A 22,203-nucleotide genomic window follows, 5' to 3' on the forward strand; every position below is an offset into this window, starting at 1 on the left:
TCCACTTGCAAGGACTCTCCATCCTCAGTTCTTCAGAGCAGGGACACCGAGGAATTCTGAGCTGCCAGATGTGCGAGTCTCTTGTGTTGGCCCAACGAGAGAGAGCGAGCAGAGTGAATCCCAACTCAATCAGAACAAAAAAAGCTCAATAGCACTTTCCAGATCTTATTTGTTGTGGTCAGTTACTCTTATGTAAATGCTGGGTAAGGCTGAATTTAAATTTTAAGTAATGTTTTCTAACAGAAGGACACGAAAGCCCTTTCCAATGATAGGACTGCTTTCGAGCCCTCTAACCGTGAGTCTGGTCAGTAGGTCCAGTAGAAATTAAGCCCCCAGTCCCATGGGAGGGGGTCTTCCTAACACCTTTGTTATTCTTGCAGCTCACTTGCCTGCAGTTGTTACATCTTTAAGTGACTTGGATCTTTTAGAATTGTAATCTTTCCTGCTAAGCTTTAAGTAATCTTAGAAGCTGATGTAAGACTCTTAGGAGACTTTAGCTGCTTCTTCAAAGTTCTTAGAATTGGTTTTCCTGATAAGAAGTGGCCAAATCCAAATGCTGTTTTTACTTCATTCCAGTTATTTTTCCATTGAAGAAGCTGTTACCGTTAGAGAAAATATGACTGGACAAAGGGGCCACCAGGACAATGTTTGACCAGTTTAGGTGTGCGTGGAAAGCCGGACACTGCCTGCTCCCCCAAAAGTTCATGGAATCCTTAATGGGTGATCATCCAACTGGTTGCTCAGATGTTGAGTTAGGTCACTTCTCAGATCATTTCCACTTTCAGGCTCTCCCATTCTAAATGTTATTCTCCAAACTTCCTGTCTCTATGGAAGGACTAAACCAAATCTCTATGTATTAGTCTCAGAATTAACTTTAAAAACAATTCTTCCTGGAAATACTTCTGTTGGTACTTCAGGCTCAAAGCGGCTTTGCACGTAGAAGGGGCTGTTTCAGCCAAATATACCGTGAAACATGATGACACCGACATCTTTCAAGTTTTCCTTGTTCTCCCCATTCCTCTTGTGTTCTTCCTCTTCCCCCTCCCTCCCATCTTCCTCCCTCCTTTCCCCGCTTTATTTCCCTCCCTCCATTCTTTCCTTCCTCACTTCAAAAGAGACAGTATAGCATAGTGATTGAGTCCTTGGGTTTAAGAGATGATTGATAGGTGTATGTGGAACTCTCAGCTCCGCCTCTTACTAGAGAGGTTATTTTTGGGATGTTGTGTGGTGGCCCTGAACCACAGTTGCCTCATCTTTACAAGGAAACAATACCTTGCTGGCATTGTTTTTAGTATCAGAGAAATGTATGTAAAGTACCTAGCACAAGCTAGCCTGACCTCCTAGCCAGATATTGGTAGTTTGCATTAGTAACTGACGACCATTATTATTATTATCCATTCATTCATATATTGCTGAATCTCCACCCTGGTGTAAATATTTAAAAAGATAAACACTGTATTGTTTATCTTCTCCAACATTTCCGTGGAGGTCTAAGAAGTGCCCCTTAGGAATTTTAGTAACAAAACTGTTAACATCATCAGTAAATTATAGAAACAAGTAACACCAATCAACCATACATAAAAAGAACAAAGTATAAATAAGGTAGCAAGAAAAAGATTTATAAATGTGAACGTAAGAATTTTGACATAACAAATATTTTCTCAGGAATGGCTTCAAATAATGTTATAATAAGGCAGCCCTGATTTATAAAGTTCTCTGGTGTTGATTTTTCAGGAACAACACACTACTGTTCTCTTGTTTCCATCCCAAATTCTAGCTCCTCCTCTGGAGGCCATGGTAACGTGGGTCACTCTGTCCCCAGCCCTCTCCAAAGGTGCTAGGTTAGAATCAGCTTCAACTCCAGGTGAAAGAGGTTTCAGGCCAGAAAGCTCTGTTTTCAGTTCTTGGAAACCTCCTTCACAAGTGAAGGCTGCCACAACTGGGGATAAACAGTCATCAGTTCTAGGGGAGAAGTAGAAAATTTGCACCTAATGAATCTCGTGTTCTTTAGCCTCTTCTTACATCAATTCATTGCCAGATTAAGCTTCCGAAAAGCCACTTTCCTAACATTACCCTGCTGAGAAACCTTCCTAATTGCTCACTGCAGATAAGATGGAGCCCAAACCCCTAGGCTCGGCGTTCACAGCTCGCTGTGCTCTGGGCTCAGCGCTTTCTCAGCTCCACTCGAACCAGTTTCTTCACTGTGCCTCAAGCTCGCTTTATATTTAATGACTTCAGACATGTTAATTCCCCCTATAAGATCCAGTTCAAAGTCTATTTCTCTTCTGAAGGGTTCTCTGGCCACTACAGTGTAGTAGACAGAGCACTGGGCTGAGGACAAGGAAGTTTGTGTTCTAGCCCCAGCTCTGCTGCTAACTGGCTATGTGACAGAGGACGAGTTGCTTACATGCTTCAGACTCCCAGTTTCTTCATTGTAAAATGAACCAATTGGACTAGGTGACTTGACGTTCGCTATGGCTCATCTCGATCAATGAGAAGAGTCTCTGTCATTGTATCTCTTTACTCACATGTGCTTATTCTTCATTTACTTCCTTAGGCCCTTAGCCCTCTTGTTCTGTTCCTAGAGAGACACATCACAAAAAGTCCACGAGTTCCATAAAGAGAGAGTGACTCTTCCCGGATCTTGTACTTTGCACACTGTGTTGAAGCACCTCGTCTTAGCATCTTACTAGCAGTAGAGTTCTCTAATAATTGATTGACATATTGCCCAGGATCAATGGTCTTCATTGATTTTTGTGCTCTGGATGACATGGAATGTAAATAAGAGCTGTTAATTAAGAATCTATCCCTTTTCACTTGAAGTTTTACATGTAGAGAACACAGTAGTTGGGATTGCTGTTGAAGAAAGAATGGGATTGGCTCTATAATTTTTTTTAACAGTAAAATGAAGATATTTTAACAGTATCTGCATCTAAGGAGTAAGTAGGTCAATGTACATAATGTGCTCCTGACAGTGCCTGGCATAGTATGAGTGCTCTCTGAAAGTAACTCCAAAAGAGAGAAGCAGACAATGGGAATATTTCTCCTGAAAATCCAAAGAATTGGTCATCAGAGCACATTTTCATTGGTCTTATATATGTACCCAACTTTTATCTGATTAAAAAATTGTTTCTGTCTAGACCTTATAGTAGAAATAAAAAAAAAAAAACCCCGGGGTTCTAAATGTTTTACTACTTTCTTTTGTTAGTTCATTCACTCACCTCACAAATATTTCTAGATTGCCTGTTCTATTCTAGGCAATGTTATAAACTAGTTCTAGGCAATGTTCTAATATAGTATAGAGTAAAATCAGACACAGTCCTTGTTCTCATTGAGAGTATAAGCTAAGAAGAAGCATAGATGTTCATGAGTTTCCTATTTCAAACCTGGTAAGTGCCCAGAAAAATAGGAACAGAGTTGCAGATAAGCTTATAACGAAGGAACCCCAATGTGTCAGTTAGAGATATTTTTTTCTCTCAGGTAAAGATTGAGTGAGCTGAGATTTGAAGGATGATTAAAAGTTAACCTGGCATTCGGAGAAGGGTGTGGGTAGGGTGGGTTTGGGAAGGAGAATGAGTGTTTCAGCAGAGAGAAGCATGTAAGAAGGCATTGAATGGGAGGAAATGTGGCATCCTGGAAGGCTGTGAAAATTCCAGGACAGCTGAAAAATCAAGAGACAGTAGTAGAATGGTGAGAGAGAAGCCTCTGCAAAGCCTTGTAAGCTATAGGGAAGGGTTTAGTTGTCATCTTAAGAGCAGTGAACAACCCTTGAAGTGTCAGAAATGACAGGTGAGCATGACCAAATTTTCATTTTGAAAAAAAAAAAAACTGGCTGGATGGAGCATAGGAAACCAGAATGGATGTTGGTTGACCTGTTAGAACACCACTGTAGTCGTGTGGGAAGGGGAGTCAGTGACCTTGACATGGGGGTGGTAATGGTGGTGATGGAACAGAGTGAGAAGGTTCAAGAGGTGTATAAGAGGAAACATGGGCAGGACCTGGCGATGGGTTGAATGTGGGGGTAAGGGAGACAGCAGCTTAGGCTACCAGGTTTTTGTCTTCCTCAGCTTAATGGACGGTGGGGCCTTTCTACCTCTGGGCATCCCAAGGGTCTTGTGTCAATGAAAGGAAGGGCCTGAAAATGTTTTGCAAAGGGTAATATTCTACGCATATGTTAATTGTAAAGGTGGGCCTAAGCAAATTCTGGCAGAACTAGGGAAGAGGCAAGAATGCATTTCTTTTATATCAGATTGTTTTCACTTAGGATTCAGTTGAAAGAGGGCTGTGGAATGAACACTTGACTAGCAATTTGGCCTTAGCGGTGTCCTAATTGGAAAAGACCCAAGAAGGAAGAAAAATTAACAGGCTACTCCTGTCCACATGTCTTGAGTATTACTCCAAATGAGCCATTTACACACAAAGAGAAGAATTCAAGGCAGAGGGAATGTTTATTCTTTTTGCTTTTGTGATCCAAAGAGTAGGTCCCAGGCTTCTTCTCCACCGAAGGGAATTTTTTCACAAAATATAATTGCTCTTGATCTGATGTATGTTGATGTAATCAGTAATCCTGAGCCCACTGGCATTTGTAAAGTTAAACACTGTTGGTGCCATAACAGGGACAACAGCAGCAAGAATCCCTAAAAGTGCCCATTGTACTGCTGTGACATCCATGAAATGAAAGCCGTTTCTACCAAGAATAAAGCTGGTCTGAAGGAAGCATATTATTTTGCATATTTTATGTACATACTTTCCAAGAAATATGACCTTTATTTCCTATTTGGAGTGGAGCGTAATCAGAACTTGAGTAGCTAGTGTAACAGGATCATTAAAAGGGATATTTTCACTGACATTAGAGGTCTAAATGGCCACTAGGCCTTATATACAACCTTGGCTTTTTCCTGTCTACCCAGAGTTAATAAGTGATAAGGCCGGGAGAGAGATAAATCACAGAAATCCCTGTCCAAAGAAAACATATTGACTACAGCCAGCAAATAACAGACCATAACCAACGGTCCCATTCATCATTCATGTAATAGGGATATAAAGTATTTCCTACCAATGAAACCGTATAGAAGGAAAGGCAGATAAGCTTCTCCAGTCTAAGGCATGTGATTTGGTTATTAAGGGACATGAACTATTTGTCACATGGCTTTAATCTTTAAGATGTGTTGCCATTTCTAAACTATAAATTTCTGGTCAGGGATTAGAAAGCTATTAACAATAAAGGTAGAAACTGAGCTTTATATGTATTCTTGCCAACGTAATGCAATACTATAAAGTCTTGAACCTCTAATCTGTTTAGTATGATATAACATGATTTGGTTTTCTAAGCCAATAAACTATTTGGAGGTTTTCAAGGCTGTTGTTTTTGTTTCCTACCCAGCATCATGATAAATTAACCCTTCAGTTTTTAAACTGTATATGTTGAAACTTTCTCTAATATCCTAGCAATGGTAGGGGTGGGGTGGGAGGGAGCCTGAACTAAATTTCTTTTTTTTTTCTCCTTTCCTAAGATTTATTCCAAATGTTCGATGGAGGATTGTTTTCTGTTTTATTTGTGCATGTTCGCAGCGGTGTGCGTGCTAGTCTTTCTGTTGTTAACTAAGTGATATGGCGCCCACTAGAGCATTAAAACGTGTTTTTCTTTCTTTATTGCAAAGTAGTACATACTGATTTCAGATAAGTTAGAAGACATCCATAAAATTAAAATAATAGTAAAGCTGACCGTATTTCTACCAGTTCCTTACACAAAAATACTCATTAAATATTATTTTCAATATTATTTTTAATGGCATATATATTTGTCTTTTTCTTCTGCGTGTATCTGCCTCATTGCCAAAATAGGGGGTTACCTTACAAAATTCTAATTTGTTTTTTTCACCTAACAATATATCATAAACATCAGGGTGTTAGGAATTTAAAACAATTTTCATTTTTGATAATCATTTTATACCTCAGCAGGCTCTTATAATGAGATATATCCTTATTTTCTTCTTGTTAAAACATAGATACTTTGAATTCAGGTTCTTGTCTCTTTTTATTCCTGAAAAATCCACAGCACAGGGTCATCAGTTCTATATCACATTCTTTGGTGGCCACATTGGTTGGGATTCATCGGCCATCCCCAAGCCGGCGAGCAAGCAAGCGTATTTGGCTCAGAGGGCCTGATGTCTCAGAAGTGGGGACCAACCCCCGGCATACATTCAGCTACAGCCTCGGAGAGATTTGTTTTCACCCTGAAGCACCTCTGGGGGTCAATAAGTTCCTTACATTTCCACCCTGCTGTGTGAAAAGGTGCCGTACTTTCTGTAACAAAAAAGGGAACTCATATAAAATGTTCGACATAGCTGAGACTTAATCAAGCCCACTGTCATAACGATAGAGGGGTCAGCTCCGCCCTACCCCAGCACCCTCCCTCTGCAGGGCAAGGCCTTCCTCAGAGGCCGGAGCTCCTCTGCTCGTCCGCTCTCTGCTTTTCCATTCCTGGCTTTCACCGGCCTGCCTTGACGCCCCGCCGCTGTTCCCTCCGGTTCCATGCCTTGTTTTCACACTCTCTCCTCTCTCAGCCTTCTTCCTTTTTGCATTATGGAGGTGTAAGACCTGTTTCCCCTGAGTACTCCACTTCTTTATTAGCCCATTTTAAAGATAAGAACATTTGGGAAGGCGAAATGGCCCCTCCTGCGTATGGAGTTAGTAAGTGGAGGGGCTGGGCTCGGACGCTGGTTTAGGGTTACCAGGGCCAGCACTGCAGTGAGCCGCTAGTACTACTTCAGCTTATTCGCTTTTGGAATTGAGTGGGAGAGTGTGGGTATTTTTAGGACATGTCAGGTCTGACTGCACCTGGAGACTTACATATTTTAACCAAATCATATCCTTATGAGCATAATGCATACTCATATAGAAAATTTAAAAAACACAGGAAAGTTTGAACGGCTCCATTATCACATTCTTCAAGACAATCACTGTTAATATTTTTAGTACTCCTTTTAATATTTTTTTGTGTACTCTCCTGTCTTTTAATCAGAGTGAATCACAATATGTTTATATAATTTTGCATCCTGCTTTGCAATTTAAATTGTAAAATAAATATTTCATCCGTTAGTTCAAATTCTTCTTAAATGCATTTTTGTGGGTATATAACAGCCCATTTTATAGCTGCATCATAATTTACCTAATCATTCCCCCATCATTGAATAGCCACATCTTTTTCTTTGTAGAACTTTTAACATCATATATGCCAGAACAGATCATGATCTTAACTCTAAGGTGCTCCCTATTTTCCTACTGAAAAGTTTTTGTTTTAGGGGCAAGTTAACTGTATACATATTTATAGATACTAATGAATTACCAAATGTCTATTTACAATATTTGCCATATTTATTTACACATATTTAAAATCACATACACAATTTACAATATTTACAAATACAGTGGACCCTTAACCAACACAGGTTTGAACTTTGTGGGTCCACTTATATGTGGCTCCCAACTATATGCGGACTCATACAGTTTCAGGTCTGTGTTGTTCATTGCATTTTCAACCCACGGCTGAGAATCCACATATGTTATAGCCCACTTAAGTTATACTCAGATTTTAGACTGTAGTGGGGATTGGAAACCCTATCTCCCACATCATTCAAGAGTCAGCTGTTTAACTTTTTCCACTTTTAGGGTTCACACTTTTATTCAAACTTTTTACAACCATCTTTACTACCAGCATTTTTAATCCCATCATATTCTCTTCTAAGTTGTTTGAGATACAGCTCTTTTTGAATCTATGCTCAATGTTTTCACTGGAAACTTTATCCTAAACCATAAGTAACCATTTGCTATATTTAAATCTCCAAACATAACCACTTTCAGCAATGTTTTAAAAACTGATCTTTAAACAGCTTATTTTGAGGAATGTTTGTAATAGTGAGAAGCCAATCTCCTAGGAAAAATTACATTTATGTTAATTTTCTGTTCTTCCTTTTTGTTTTGATTAGCTTTTTCAGTTGACCTCTGTAAGCATCCTCAAACCACCATCAATCATGGTGGTTTTATGCTCCCAACAGTACTTAGTTTCAAATAAGGTAACTGGGAAATCAGATCATCATAAGAGAGACTTTAAAATTATTCAAATGTATAACAAGGGAACTTTCTTTTTGAGAGAGATGTTCTTTCCGTATATTTCAGCACTTTGATATTTCTTTCCTGTTGTGGGTCTTATGCCATATGTGATCCTTGGTGCGAACTGAATACTGTATCACATAATATTTTTGGCTTGAATGAAAGTACACATGTCCTCTTAAGTGGGCTTCATATTATTTGAGGCACTGAAAGTGCAGGTGGAAACCATCTCATTAGTGTCAGATTGGAGAATTTCTGCCACACCTCTCTTTCATTGGGGAGGAAGTAGAAAGAAGCTGGGATTCCCTATTCGTGGGCAGAAACAACAGAAGAGCATATTTCTCCTATACCCAGTGCTCTTCAGCCTAAGATGTGATAGTTCATCTTTTTCCTGTTGGCATCAACTGTGATTCACATCTTTATATCATGGGTGGAAGGCCCGACCTCTCAGTTAATATGAAGTTAATTTAAGTCTTTGTTTAATGTCAAAAATGTATTCACATTTAAATATCTTCCCAGTCATTCTACACATGTGTACCATTTCCTTTTAGTATTAACTGATTTTTAAAATATTCAATGAGGCCAGGCTTACTATTTGAGGTTATTGGGAGGTTTGAGTGAAAGAAAGTGTCTCTGGAGAATTTGTTGTGTGCAAGCTTGTAGGCCTTGTACTTCTCCAGTTTCTTCAAGTCTAGAATAATGAAACATTTGCGCTGGTTAGCTCAGAAGGTGTAGGAGGATCATTTAAAAGCTTGGAAATTTTGCTTAATAAAATTATTAGCATGAAAGCTAAAAATTATTGTGACTCATCAGAATGTTATATGTCAGGGGCCATAGTATATAGGCTTGGCTATTGAGCCATTGCGTGTCTTACCTTTGTCTTATGTCTCTGCAATTAAGTAAATTTACTTAAATGTAGCCTTTGCAGTTGACTAAGTCTTTCCTATTCAATGTTTTTTTTTGCTGTTGTTGTTAATATGTGAGATAGGAAGGACAAGTACTTTTGGCCTCATTTCCAAGTGTGACAAATGAGGTTTAGAGAGAAGTGAAGTGGTTTATTTGAAGTCACCTGGGTCACTTAGTGATGGATCTGATATCAGATCTATATTACTCCAAATAATTGATTATGCTTTACCGTATCTCATATTTTACCACCATATTCTCAGCACCCACTACAGTGCCTAGCACAGAGTGGGAACACAATCAATATTAATCAAATCAAGTATGAAGGAACGACTGAAAAATGTAGCTGTACGTTTTTGGACTGTGAGCCTTAAAGGTAACCTGGTTGCCCAAGTCATTGACGTCTTTACAGATGATGAACACTAGACTTGCAAGAGTTTAAGATATTGTCTAAAGTCACTCAGCCAGTGGCAGATCTCTGTACCTGATTCTTTTTCTATGGCCTGTCAGCTGAAGGCTTATGTCTACACTGTGTATATTCCTTGTAGACTCATTTAGTTATAAAGAAACTGTATGAATATAGGTCTTTGGAGTCAAGACAGCCTCCAGTTTGAATCCTAGCAGAATCAATTTCTAGCAAGTTTCTTAACCAATCTGAGGCTCCCGTTTCTTCATCTATATGATGGGGATGATAATATCTCATAGGATTGCAGTGAGGAGGATTCCATTAGATAATGCATGTGAAAAGCTTAGCTCAGTGCCTGGCATATAGTAAGTGCTCAATTATTGGTAGGTCTTATTTAAAAAGGATTCAAGAGAACAGACTCCTGAAAAAGTCTGAATTTTAGAGATGACAAGGCCCTCAAAGATAGCCTGGATTAATCTTCCCATTTTGTAGAGGAGGCAGTTGAGGCTCAGATAAGGAAGAGTCTTTCTCAAACCAACACATGATTGATTTGCCTACAGAACCAGAACAAATCATATATAAATAGATTTATTATTTATGTGTCAGTGGACCCCCAAATACACAACAATATAAAGACATCACATTTTTTGCATGTATATAAAAATCATTCAACCAAAATCACCATGGTCATTTGGCAGGCCCTCCTTGAATTCTTTTTTTTTTAGGCGAGGCAACTCTTTGTTGACCTCACAGATTGCAAAGACCTCGTCAGTTTACAATCCCTTCTATCTATCTATCTATCTATCTATCTATCTATCTATCTATCTATCTATCTATCTATTTATTATGCCATCAGCACCTGGTCTTCCTAGGTGGTCTCCCATCCAAGTAGTAACCAGGCTCAACCCTGCTTAGCTTCTGAGATCAGACAGGATCGGGCTTGTTCAGGGTGGCATGGCCATAGACTTTTTGAATTCTTTAAGGTCATCAATCTTTGAGTAGACTCTCAAGGAAAAGAGGAGATAGAGAAGGTTTAATTCCTTGGGCATCCAGTACGTGACTTGTTAAAAAAAAAGTGTCACAGATGTTATTGTTCTGACCCGTTTACATACTTGTCTTTTTGTCAACAAGAGAAGGAGCTTTTCTTTGCTTCTGAGTAAATCAAAGTCCAACAGAAAAGTCATGTGCCATTTTCACAGTTGATGTGAGTTAAGGGCATTTTCTTTACCCCATCATTTTGTCAAAGCCCAATGTAAGAGCAGGAGGTCTGTCAGACACCAGCAAGCTGCCAGGAGACCTCCCCTGGGCGGAAGCGTTATTTCTCCAAGGTCCAGATCGGAGAGGGACTTGGTGAGATCTCCCTTAATATACCGTCCCCTGCTACACTTCCATGTCTAGTCCCTTTGGAGACTTACGGCGATGCTCCCCCTCAGCCACAGGACACTTGTGGACCCTCCATTCTGCCTTTAAATCTCAGTTCCCTAGAGGTCCTTGAGGAGATAAAGATGTGATAGGCTTTGCTGCATTTAGTAGCCTTCCTCCTAGTGGATTTGGAAGCAAAGTCATCATCAGGGTCAACGAGAGAGAAAAAGTTGCAAGATGGTGGTAATCGAGGACAGATTACAGCGTGCCTGGGCAAAGATCTCTGCTGTGCGCATGGCACAGTGAGGCGTTTTCTGCCTGACTGACTGACAGTGAATGATGCATGCATTGTTGTCGGGCCTGTTTGACAGTGACCAGGGTGGAGGGTATCACTGTATCACTGGCATATGTCAATTCATTAAAGAAAAGAAAACCTAGATCTCATAAGAGGGTTCTGTTTTAAACATTAGTTGGGGCTTGTGTTAGAATTCAATTAAAAGAGGTTTTTTGTTTGTTTGTTTGTTTGTTTTTCAGACTTTCCTAAAAGGGCACTCAATGGTTAGTGAAAAGCTAAAAAAATAGAAAATAATAAAAAAATTTTAAAAAGGCCAGTTGTCTACTGATGCTAAATGTCACGAGTAGAGTAAAAAGTAAAACATATTAATTTCACTTTCTTAACTGCAGCTAATTAAAGGTGGCTCATTTAAAAATAGACCTAGTTTAATCTGCTAATAATAAATATTCAATTAAAGTTGTTCCTACTGTTTTCTCCTCAGAATACTCTTTCATATACGTATATATGATGCATTCCTGATGTGAATACTTGTAAGGGTCCAGGCTGTAATGGAAAAGTGGCTTCAGGACTTTATAACTGCCCAAATTAAATACTATGTATGTAAATGGAGATTTGAGTGTAAATTGTGCATTGCAGTGTTTCAAGGAATTGAGTCCCTACATCCCGATACCTTTCAGCCAATCAGAATGAAGTGCTTCTCGTTTTATTCTATACCATTTAGCGTGGTTTATTGCAATATTAAGTACATGTTACAAGAAGCACATTGTTGTTTAAGACTCATTGATTTAAGCAGAACTATTCTTATAAAGTTTCGTAGGCTTTTACATAAAAAGAGAAGAGCCCCATATAAAATTATAAAATCTTAATGTAATATAACAGCCTATAATATAATAGTCTCCCATCTTCTAAAGAAGCCACCAAAAATTTTTAATGAGTTTATTAGAACTACTGTTTGTGAATTCTGGGATGTCATGTCTAATTAGACTTAATGGATTTAAATATTTCTTTAATGAAATCTGTAGCTTGACTCACTAGGGTTATATTCCTTGTCCTCCTGCCCTTAAAAATGATTTTACTTTATTTTTATTTTGGGTGGCATTAAAAAGAAATGAAAGACTATGATTCTGCCTCATTCTCAGATGGATATAGTGAAAAATACAGTGCTTATTATGAAGTTAATGTGAATTACCATGTAATTACCACTGGCTGCACTATAATGATTATTTAGTTACCACTGAGCATTCCCTGCCAAATAACACACATTATTTCATAGGAAGCTTAGAATTAACTCAAGTCATCCCGGAACTCACGGAGGGAGCATATTCCCCATCTCTTTCCGTAAATGCAGGTGCTGTTAACGTTAACATCTAAATAATCAAGCTCGGAGCAAACCGACAGCAGAACAGGGCATGAGTTTACATGATTTGATTTGCTGATGTTTTAAACACTTAGCAGGAGACAGCTATAGAAGCCAATTAAAGCTCTCCAAGGTGCATAGAGTTATCTCCTTTGTGAGAAAGAATTTAAGGGAATTGCATCGGCCCTTTAACTGGAGGGGAGAAGAAGCATTAGGGATGAAATTTCAGATGCGAAGTGCTGATCAATCGTGCCTCCTTTTGTGTGTTTCAGCTCGGTGTTGTTTGGGCTGCTGATATTCGAAAGGATCTGCACTTTTATTTTGCAAGCACAGGGTTCTGTTAAACTTTTCTCCACGAAATGTTCCTTTGGCTATTGATTAGGATGTGCTGCTAAACAAGGCATTGTGTCTAAAGAGTAAAACAAAAACAAAAACAAAAAACATGTCAGTACATTCCATCCCTTTCGGATACTGCATCTTATTTAGTGTACCGGAATTCCCAGTTTAAAGTAATCACAAAATTTATGGAGAAACGGATAAAAAAGGTTGTAAAATATCGATTTGGGGAAAATAATAACACAACTCATCTATAATAAGAAGAAAAATGAAGCAATAATTCAGGGGGTATCGAGCGGCTTGCTGCCGGGAGTATCGATCCAGTCCTTTACGGTGTAAGATCGCACCTGGGATTGCTCTGAAAGAAAGAACAGCGTCCCCTCGCTCATTATTTCTCAGATACGATCGCCTTGTTACACGGGCCCTGCAGAGTTGGGATTGTTGCAGCTGGGAGGGGAGGGGGTGCGCAATAATGATAATAAATAAATAAATAGCTCAGAAATCTATATTGCCTGAAAGCCACTGTGCCTGGTCTTAATAACACACTGGCTCTGATTTTATAGGTTCTCCATTGCTTTATCGCAGCTAATGACAATCCTAGTGCTATGTGGTTCATTTACGGACCAAACAGGTCTTCATCTTATAGAATGAGTTCTCTGTTTGGAAAGAATTCTTGTCTTGGCTGAAGAAGCTTGCATCTGTTGGATTTCTTCTTAAGTCACTAAATTGAAAACAATACATTTGTGCCACTTTGCACTATGAAAAATGTTGGCTTTTGCTTCTACATAGTATTGTTTTTATATTCTTAGACCATTTTTGACTAGGCAACAGTATTATTGCTCCTAAGCAAAATCTTTAATGTGGCCTGAATCACTGATACTCATGGTCACAGATCATGAATTTATAATTGATCTGTAATTTCTAAGACACTAAATAACAAATTAACTCAGCAGTGTGCCGTCATCACAGTAACTCCTTAAAATGGCAGACTCTATTTCATTGCTGAAAGATTCTAGGCTCTTTCTAGACTTTGAGATTGTCCTACGAGTAATGTATACTTTAAATATTTTCAAATATTCATGAGTATGTTGCTGTCACATTATTTTTTTGGAAGAGAGGGTGAATTAATATTAAAATCCCAATTTAATAAAACTATTTTTATGCCTGTAATATTCCAGGCATCTTCTAGATTCTATGACCCGGAAAGGTGAGGTTCTTGCCCTCAAGACACTTATATTCGAGTAAGGGAAGGAAAGCAATGCAGAAGTTGGGAAGAGAATAGCATAATTATCAGATAGGTGAGAATGCTATGAAAGAAATAAGAGGAGTTATTAGTAAAGTGGAATTGGGACAGAATATAAATGGATGGGGGCAGTATACAAATGAATAACACTTTGAGCCTGCACAGTATCACCCAGGCAAACACGTTTTTGTTTCTAAGCATCTGTGGATTTTCCCCAGTGCTAGAGCCATGCTGTCATTTGCCCAGAAGCTTCGCTTCCCCCACCCTACCCCCCAGCCACTCTGTGATCATTATCTAGAAATATGAGCCATACCGGCTGACTATGTTCTCAGCAGATCAAGCTTCCTGAAATTTCAATAAGCATTGATCCATGTCATTGCGCCAGATCCTTGAAATTGTTGTTTCTATAATATTTGTCTCTCCATTTCTGACTCTGAAAGAAAAAAGAATAAGATAAGTTTCATGGAATAAGAGGCTCATGCCTGGTGTCAATAAAGGTGGATGGAGAGGGAAGGATGGAGAAGCAGAAAGAATAAAACATCTAAACACCAAGACTAACTCCCAAAATAGCTTCCAATAAACTGCAAAGCACAGTCCTCCTTCTTTATCCACAAAGTAAGATTGAAAGTCATCACTGTGTCTTAAACTGTGTATATTGGAATTGCAAGATGTATAGTACATTTAGTGAAGACGTTGGTGAAGTGCAGAAGTCATTTTAACTTTGTCTTTTAATTTTAAAGATTTATCGGCTGAAAGCAAAGAGAATATTTATAAGCGTTCTTTGGTATTCACAAAACATGTATTTGCCAAACAGTGCAAAGAATGGAAAGAAATCATCATTACGAAGCTGGATGATTCAGGAAATGTGGTGATAAATATGGGAGTGACAACATATTATCTCAGCCCCTTCTAGCTCCACATTTTTGAGTCATGATTATCAAGTGTATCACTTCAGAGAGTATGCTAAGTCAGTTTGAAGCTAAAAGAATTTTAGTTTTAAAAGAATAAGCAGGCAGTGTTTGGGAAGTGCAAATACAATAAATGATGTCAAGTCATCTCCGCTTGAATAAATATATATTGCATAATTTACTTCTTCCCTTTAATTTCTTGTAATGAAAGGAAAGTGGCAAGAAACAAGAAAGCAATTAATCGCAATGAAGATTACTTAGCTTCTGTAGTGCCTGAATTAAAAAAAAAAAAGCATTAAGATTACTTTTCTAGTAGCTCATATATTTTTTTTAATCACTGATGCTTTTAAATGGCAAGTACATTTGAATTGTTTTAAAACACCATTTTTTCCCTTGTTGGCGAACAGATTGTCAAAATGAACCGTTGGCTGTTTTGTGTTGTTGTCCCAAATTCACGAAGATGAATGTCATATCATAGCTCATCCATTATAATCCTTCCCTGTTGTGTACTCCTTTTTATTTGAGACAGGCTGATTATTGAAAAACAGACTTGTGGCTGTCACTGTGGTTTTCACGTGTATGCTAGTTCTCTATCGTCAGCACAAGGCCTCGAATGCAATAGCAGCCAGTAGATACTGAATGAGTGGGCAAATACAGAGCAAGAATGAGTGAATAAGAGTCCTGCTCTCGGGCCTTTGACAGCTTACTTCACCACTTCAGCCTCACTGTTCTTATCTGAATAATGGGGGAAATAAACATATTTTCTTCACTAGTTTGTTGTAATGGTTAAACTAGATAATATGAGTAAAGCACTCAGTGCATTATAAAGGGTGCATATTAAGGACTCAAAGAAATGGTGGTTCTTATTATTGACCTTAAGGAGTCCTCAATCTGTGAATTGATTATCTGACAGTCCATTTCTAATTGGTTCACCAGTGTATTTCTAGTACCTAGCACTATGCTTAGCCCAGAGTACACACTCAAAGGAAGTTGTTGACTGAATGAATACCCTGATTCTCATTAAAAAATAACAATGGCTATTGCTGCTAACACTTACAGGGCACTTAGTACGTGCCACATTCCGTTTTAAGTATACGCCATATTTTTAGACATTTAATCTTAAAAAGAAACCTATGAAACCAAAGTATGATGATTATTCCCACTTTATACATGAAGAAACTGAGTTAACGAGGAGTTAAGAATTTGCTTTAAGTCATGCAACTAGCAGGTGGCAGAACCAGGATGTGAGTGAAGGCAGACTGGCTTCAGATCCCAGGCTCTTGAGCATGTAGCATCGGCTTTAGTATTCAGGCACAAAAGTAGTGTGCAAAGCTGCACTGTGCGCCGACCATTCATTCATGCAACAGATATTTATTAATCATTGTCCTTACGTTAGTTATGGGCGATACCACATACAAGACGGGCACGGTGCCTGCCCTCCGAGAGATTATGGTCTGATGGGTTCGATTTCCTCCCACACTTTCCTCAGCAACTATTAGAATGAGAGACGCTTAGAGATTTTATTTTGTGCAATAGGAGAAAGGCTATACACATGTTCAGAAACGAGAGTACAAGGGTAAGCCCCAAAGAGAGACAGTTAAGGTAGCATTGTAATGATTATTATGGGTTATCCAGCATACATCCCACCTTCTCCTTAGAGCATATAGGATGCATGCTTTCTAAAGGGCCTAGAAGCCACTGAGACCCCTTCCTGCTTTCCAATTCTGTGAGCAGGTTTGTGGGCTTGCCATCTGTCCCAAGCCAACCCCTGGGTGAGGGTTGAGCAGAGCATTGCACCAGTCCTGCTACAAGGAGACAAGCTTCTGGCTCAGCCTGAGAAGGCTGATAGCATATCTGGGAAGAACCCACTTTATCTTCTTTTCTGAACTTCTGGGTCAGAAGTCATGTTTTTATTACAGAAAAGTCCCATCAACTGTTTCTTTTATGTCCAGTACCTCAACCTCAAGGCCGTAGGAATTAGTGGCCAAGAAGTGCCGCATTTTAGATCTGTGACAGAATTTCCTAAGAATTGGTATGAACATTCAAACTATGTCACTTGCATAAGTTTCACTCTACTCTGCTTGTTTCTCCTGTTTGGACTAGTCCTCTTAGTTCATTCATTCCTTATTTTCTTTATTTATATTTATTGAGGAATGAAGAAATAGGCAGATGAAGGATAGAGTTTACATTTTGATCATCTTCAGCACAGTGCTCAGCAGAGAGTAAAAAGTCCAGTAATAGTTGTTGAATGGACAGATTGATGGATGGGTGAATCAAAAGAGAATTAGAAAACCATTATGTTTATACTTCAGGAGATTATTTTTAAATAGGAGAGAGTTCAAGCAAAATATTCAAAGTAACTCAAAGAATGAGCAAGTCATTCAATAAAAAAAGGCAAAAAAAGTAAAACCAAATCGAATTTGTCCCAATAGGGTTCAGTGATTTTTGTAAAGCAAATCCATTGATCTGGAATCTCCCAGTTCCGTCTGCCTCTGCCTGAGGTTACCAGTCAAGACGACTAATTGTCCTAGGAAGGGCTCTAGAGCCTATCTCATCAGCAGAAAGAGACTCTCACAGTTGGTCACAAGGCATCCCGAACAGAGGCTGGGAAAGTTTAGCTGTGGTTGAGATCTGGCCGAAGGGCAGAGCCTGCCAGAGTGAGAGCTGGGGCCTCAGAGGCTCAACCCTGACTGGACTACGTGACGCCACCTCGAGGGCACAACAAGCTCAAGAAGTTGGGACTCTGGGTCAACTCTAAAACTTACTAAGTTTCGCTACTCAGTTTTTTAAGCTGTTAAAGTACCACAGACAGTTTGATCAGGTTAGAAATTTCAGGAAGAGGACTTTAGGTAAAACAAACAAACCCGAATACAACAACATTGATTTCACATTTTGCTTTTTTCAACAGGAAAGCTACCAGTTATCTTTCATTTAGAACCTTAGGTATTTCATCAAACTATGGCTTGAATATTTGGGTACTAGTATTCGCTTATACTGGGAGACCCTGTCCCAAAGCCCCTCATCAGTCTTCACAGAGGGTCCCTCATGCCACCCCATGCCCCAGTGGAAACCATTTTGCATAAAGTCCTTCTCCTAGCTCCCCACTCCGTCCCCCCTCTCTACCTCCCTGAAGGCTGTGTAAGTGCTCAGCTGATAAATGCACACTTGTTTTGTGCCAGGCATTGTATTAGGTCCTTTATAATTCTCGCCCCTCCCTCCTTTTTTTTTTTTATTTCTATGAGAATTTCAGGTCTACCAAATACCTCAAAATGCCCTCACAATCCCTGTCCTTTCTCTTATTTTTAGGCTTTCCGCTAACTAATCCCAAACAGGTTTAAGGATCTTAAAAATAAAATGAACTTTCTAAAGCAGAAGAAAGTCTGTTGTTCTCTTGAGTTTTATTCCCTGCCTTTTATTAAATGCCAACTATGTGCAAAGCACTCAGGACACAAACGTGAATCAGGTTCAGAGTGACTGTGAGGAGAGGGTGGGCTTGTGGTGCAGGCTGTGTTGGCAGGTGGTGCTCATCAAAATGATAAAATGCTCTGGTAGAAATCTGGGTAAATGGCTGCGGCAGGCAGCGGGCCTGGGAGTCGGGGGAACTGGGGACTGTGGAGGGGTTTTGCCTAGGGGATCGAGGGCGTAAGATCCCTTTGAATGCCAGTCTCCTGTTTTCTCCCCTTGTGACTGAGCTCCATCATCTTAAAAATGGGCAGTCTTCATATGGAAAAATTATGTAAGAAACTATAAGAAAAACTCTACCCCACCCACCTATCTCCCTTTATTTTTGTCTCTTGGTTAGAATATGTTCTATAGTTTTCCAGAATCCATATACAAGTGATTTCCCAAGCTCATTGCTTTTGTTGTTCCTCTCTGGCCTCTTATCTCTCCCCACTCCTTCTATGAGACATTTGAGGGTATTTAGGGTATTTTTATTTTATTCATTTTGCTATGAAAAATCCCAACATTCACTTGAATTCGATTTTGAGTAAGAAAAATTCCTTGCATTGACATGAGTAGATTTTCATCTCTTTGTCCAGTGTCATCATCCAGATACTTTTTCTTAGAGAGCAATAGGTATTTATAAGAATGAGCCAGGTATTTGTGGGTACTTGTCAAGTAAAGATGGTGTTTTTGATCTGATATCATAGATACAGAAAAACAAGGCTCGAAGTGGAAGGCATAGGTGAGGGGGCTTTTGTGGACAAGTTTTAAAAAGAAAAAAAGAAAGAAAGAAAGAATGAATGAATGAAGCATACCTCAGCCTTAATTTATGAGTAAGTCTTCTCACTTGCTTCTCTCTCAAGATGCCTTTCTGTGGCTTCCCCTTCAGTTAGATTATTACCATTTGTGAGCATTTTGCTATGAAATCCTCCCATTTTACCACCTTTTTGGTCATGCTTTATCATCGGTTGGACACTTGGGACTGAGATACTTGTGAAAACTATGGTCAGCCAGGTCTATGCTCAATGAAAAGTCGTTGCCTGAAGGTCGTGGACTTTGAGTGCTATAGGTAGGGAATGGCCTTTCACCAATTATCAACGATTTATTGACTTTTGGACAGGAAAAGTCAGCTTTTATATTTCAAGAGAAAAAATCACCTCTTGTTAATTGTGATGCCTCTAAAAGGCATTTTGGATGGTGAACCTCAGCTAGAGCTTCATGCAGTAATATGTGAAAAATGCAGTTGACCAGAAGTTTGCAGTTTTGACTAATGGGATTATTAGTCAGTGAGTAATACTTCAAGTTTGCCAAGTCCCAGTTTATAGCAGGGACCTTCATAAGTCAGAACTTCGTGTTCTTAACAGCCAGAGGCACTCTTTACTTGCAACTTTATCTCCAGATAGAAAAATATTAGCAAATACTACATTTTGGCCCAAAAAAGAAAACTTAGGTATATGACATTATATCAAGTACTCATGTTACCAAAGTTCAGGTGATCTTTGTGGTTGTCACAGTGTGTCTAAAAAGTAAACATTTTCGGAAGTAGAAATTTGAGGAAGCTATGGTGGTTATATGAAGTAACACGGGCCCTGGAGAATTTGATCAAAAGAGAGTGACAATTTTAATGAAATAGTTTATTTTCTGAACAATTTATTTTGCCCAACACGTAGATAAAGTCTACATTGCTAATAAGGTGAAAGTGGTTAATTTAAGGAATAAAAGAGTACATTCAACCCCAAGTTGGGCACAAAAAAGAAAAAGCAGCTGCTGGTCGATGGATTTCATTATTTGCATTCCAGCTGGTAGTTTGGGTGTGGTGGGCACACGACATCGCTTTTCTGTCTTTAACGTGCTGCTCGTTGACCACTACCTTGAATAAAGAAAGCACATTGGTCTGACTCTAAGATTATAGCCAGAACTCAGCAGATGGCTGTAATTTCTTTCCACTAAAAACCTCTTTCTTGTCTTTTCTGTTTCTAGGTGTGCGTGTCAGTGATTTTAATATTGTTTTTACTAGTTCTTTTGTAGTTGGTGGCACTTTTGGAGAGAGTAAGATGGAGATGTGCGCAGCCTTTTCTTATTAAGAGATTTCCTGTTATACAATGCATTAAGGTTGTCAGCTTCTACTCCTGTTTCCCTTCATTCTTTCTCTCTTTCCTTTTTAACTTTAGCTTGCTTCACCAGAGGCAGAAAGACTAGCTCAATTGTATTATCCTGTTAGATTGCTTAAGCCGTGTTTAGATAAAAAATTACTTTATGCTTTTCTTACTAGAGTTCATGATTTCCATTTCGTAAGGCATCTTTTCTACATTTTGTGCTTTATTATTCTTGCGGTGTTGAGAGAGCGAAAACAAACTCTAGTTCATAATTCACTTTAAAGAACATACCCTTTCTTTCTATTTTCTTGTTAAAACCAAATTGTGTGCAATTTGTAGGAAATTGAAACCACATTTTTCACTTAACTTTCCAAAATTAAAATTTATGGGGAAAAAGAAGCAATAAAACAGTTACAATCTGGTCATCTATAATTATCTGTGTGGTTTGAGCAGTTCCACATTTGAAAAAAGTGACACTGAGAACTTATCAAGATTTTACAACCATGGGGCATTTCACTTCTCTTTTGTTGCTTTGGAGCCAAGACCTCCTCGATATGCTAAGTTACACTATAAATTTAGAAATTAGATGCGTGAAGAGTAACTTTGAAATATGAAATGGACAATATCTAATAATAGTTGTTTTTCTCTCTCACACAATAATGAAAGTTATTACAGTAAAACTTACTATTATATTCTCCTGTTTCAAGTATTGTCTTTGATTTCAGTTCTTGTCATGCTATACCTGGTAGGGAGAAAAACACAGAGAACCAGTGAGGCACACAATTTCTATTTATTGGCGCTGCCATTGCTGGCTTGATATTTCAACTTCCAGTGTTCCCGTCATCGTAATAGATTCCCTAGGAAAAGGATCCTTGAAGTCTGAGTCTTAGATTAACTAGTTTTCTCATTCTCCTGCTGTTCTGATATTTCCATCTCATTGTTTCCATATTATAAAGTAAAAAGTTTTAGATCCTAAGAAATTTAACACTTCAACTCTAGTTCTTAATATTTCCCTTTGTGGAAATATGCCTATATTTGGCCAACTTGATGCAGCCATGGTAAAGACTTCATTCATGTGTTTTTATTTTTATTTTTCATTCAGTAAGCATTTATTGAACAACTATTTAGTCCCAAGTCTTACGTTTGAGTCTAAGTATTGGGTAGAAAACAAAACATTGCAAACGGTACTGGCACATAGTGAGTATTCCAGTGAACCTTAGCATCATCATCAATGTTCTAGAAACATATGGATGGACAGATGTTTGACGAGCACAGAAAAACTGTTTAAAACCATTACAGTCCCAAGCACTGACTTAAATTCAACAGAAAATTACACTCCTGCTCCAGATGAGTTTATCCAAAAATTATACGTGCTAAGATGTTTTATAAGTATTTTAACAATGCCTATTTCTTCATTTGTGACTTTATTCTAATTAGTACAAGTCAGAACTTAATCTCATTTAACATATATTTTAAGTACTTATTATGAGTCACACCGTTCTAAGTGTTTTACAAACATCGACTCATTTAAACTCCTAACGCCCCTGTGAGGTACGTACTTTATTGCCCTGACATTATAGATAAAGGCACTGAGGCATGGGGCTACAAAGTCACGTGCCAGAGCCACTCAAGTAGAGAAGTCATAGGGAAGTAAGTGGAGAAGCCACAGTCAGATCCAGGCAGTCTGGCTCCTCTTTACTATTCCACTGTGCTCTCTTTCAGAAGCTCTTCAGTATCTAGA

General features: G+C 38.7%; 1 protein-coding gene and 1 pseudogene across 1 annotated transcript in view; one reads left to right on the forward strand and one right to left on the reverse strand.

Moving 5' to 3' along the window:
- The window catches only part of EBF1 (early B cell factor 1), a 368,250-nt gene that overhangs the window by 295,072 nt on the left and 50,975 nt on the right, over positions 1–22,203 (forward strand). The gene's annotated exons all lie outside the window — the stretch shown is intronic.
- Positions 10,269–10,387, reverse strand: LOC111737766 (annotated as a pseudogene).

The sequence above is a fragment of the Pteropus vampyrus genome, unplaced genomic scaffold, assembly GCF_000151845.1.
Source record: "Pteropus vampyrus isolate Shadow unplaced genomic scaffold, Pvam_2.0 Scaffold30, whole genome shotgun sequence".
Taxonomy (NCBI): Eukaryota; Metazoa; Chordata; class Mammalia; order Chiroptera; family Pteropodidae; genus Pteropus; species Pteropus vampyrus.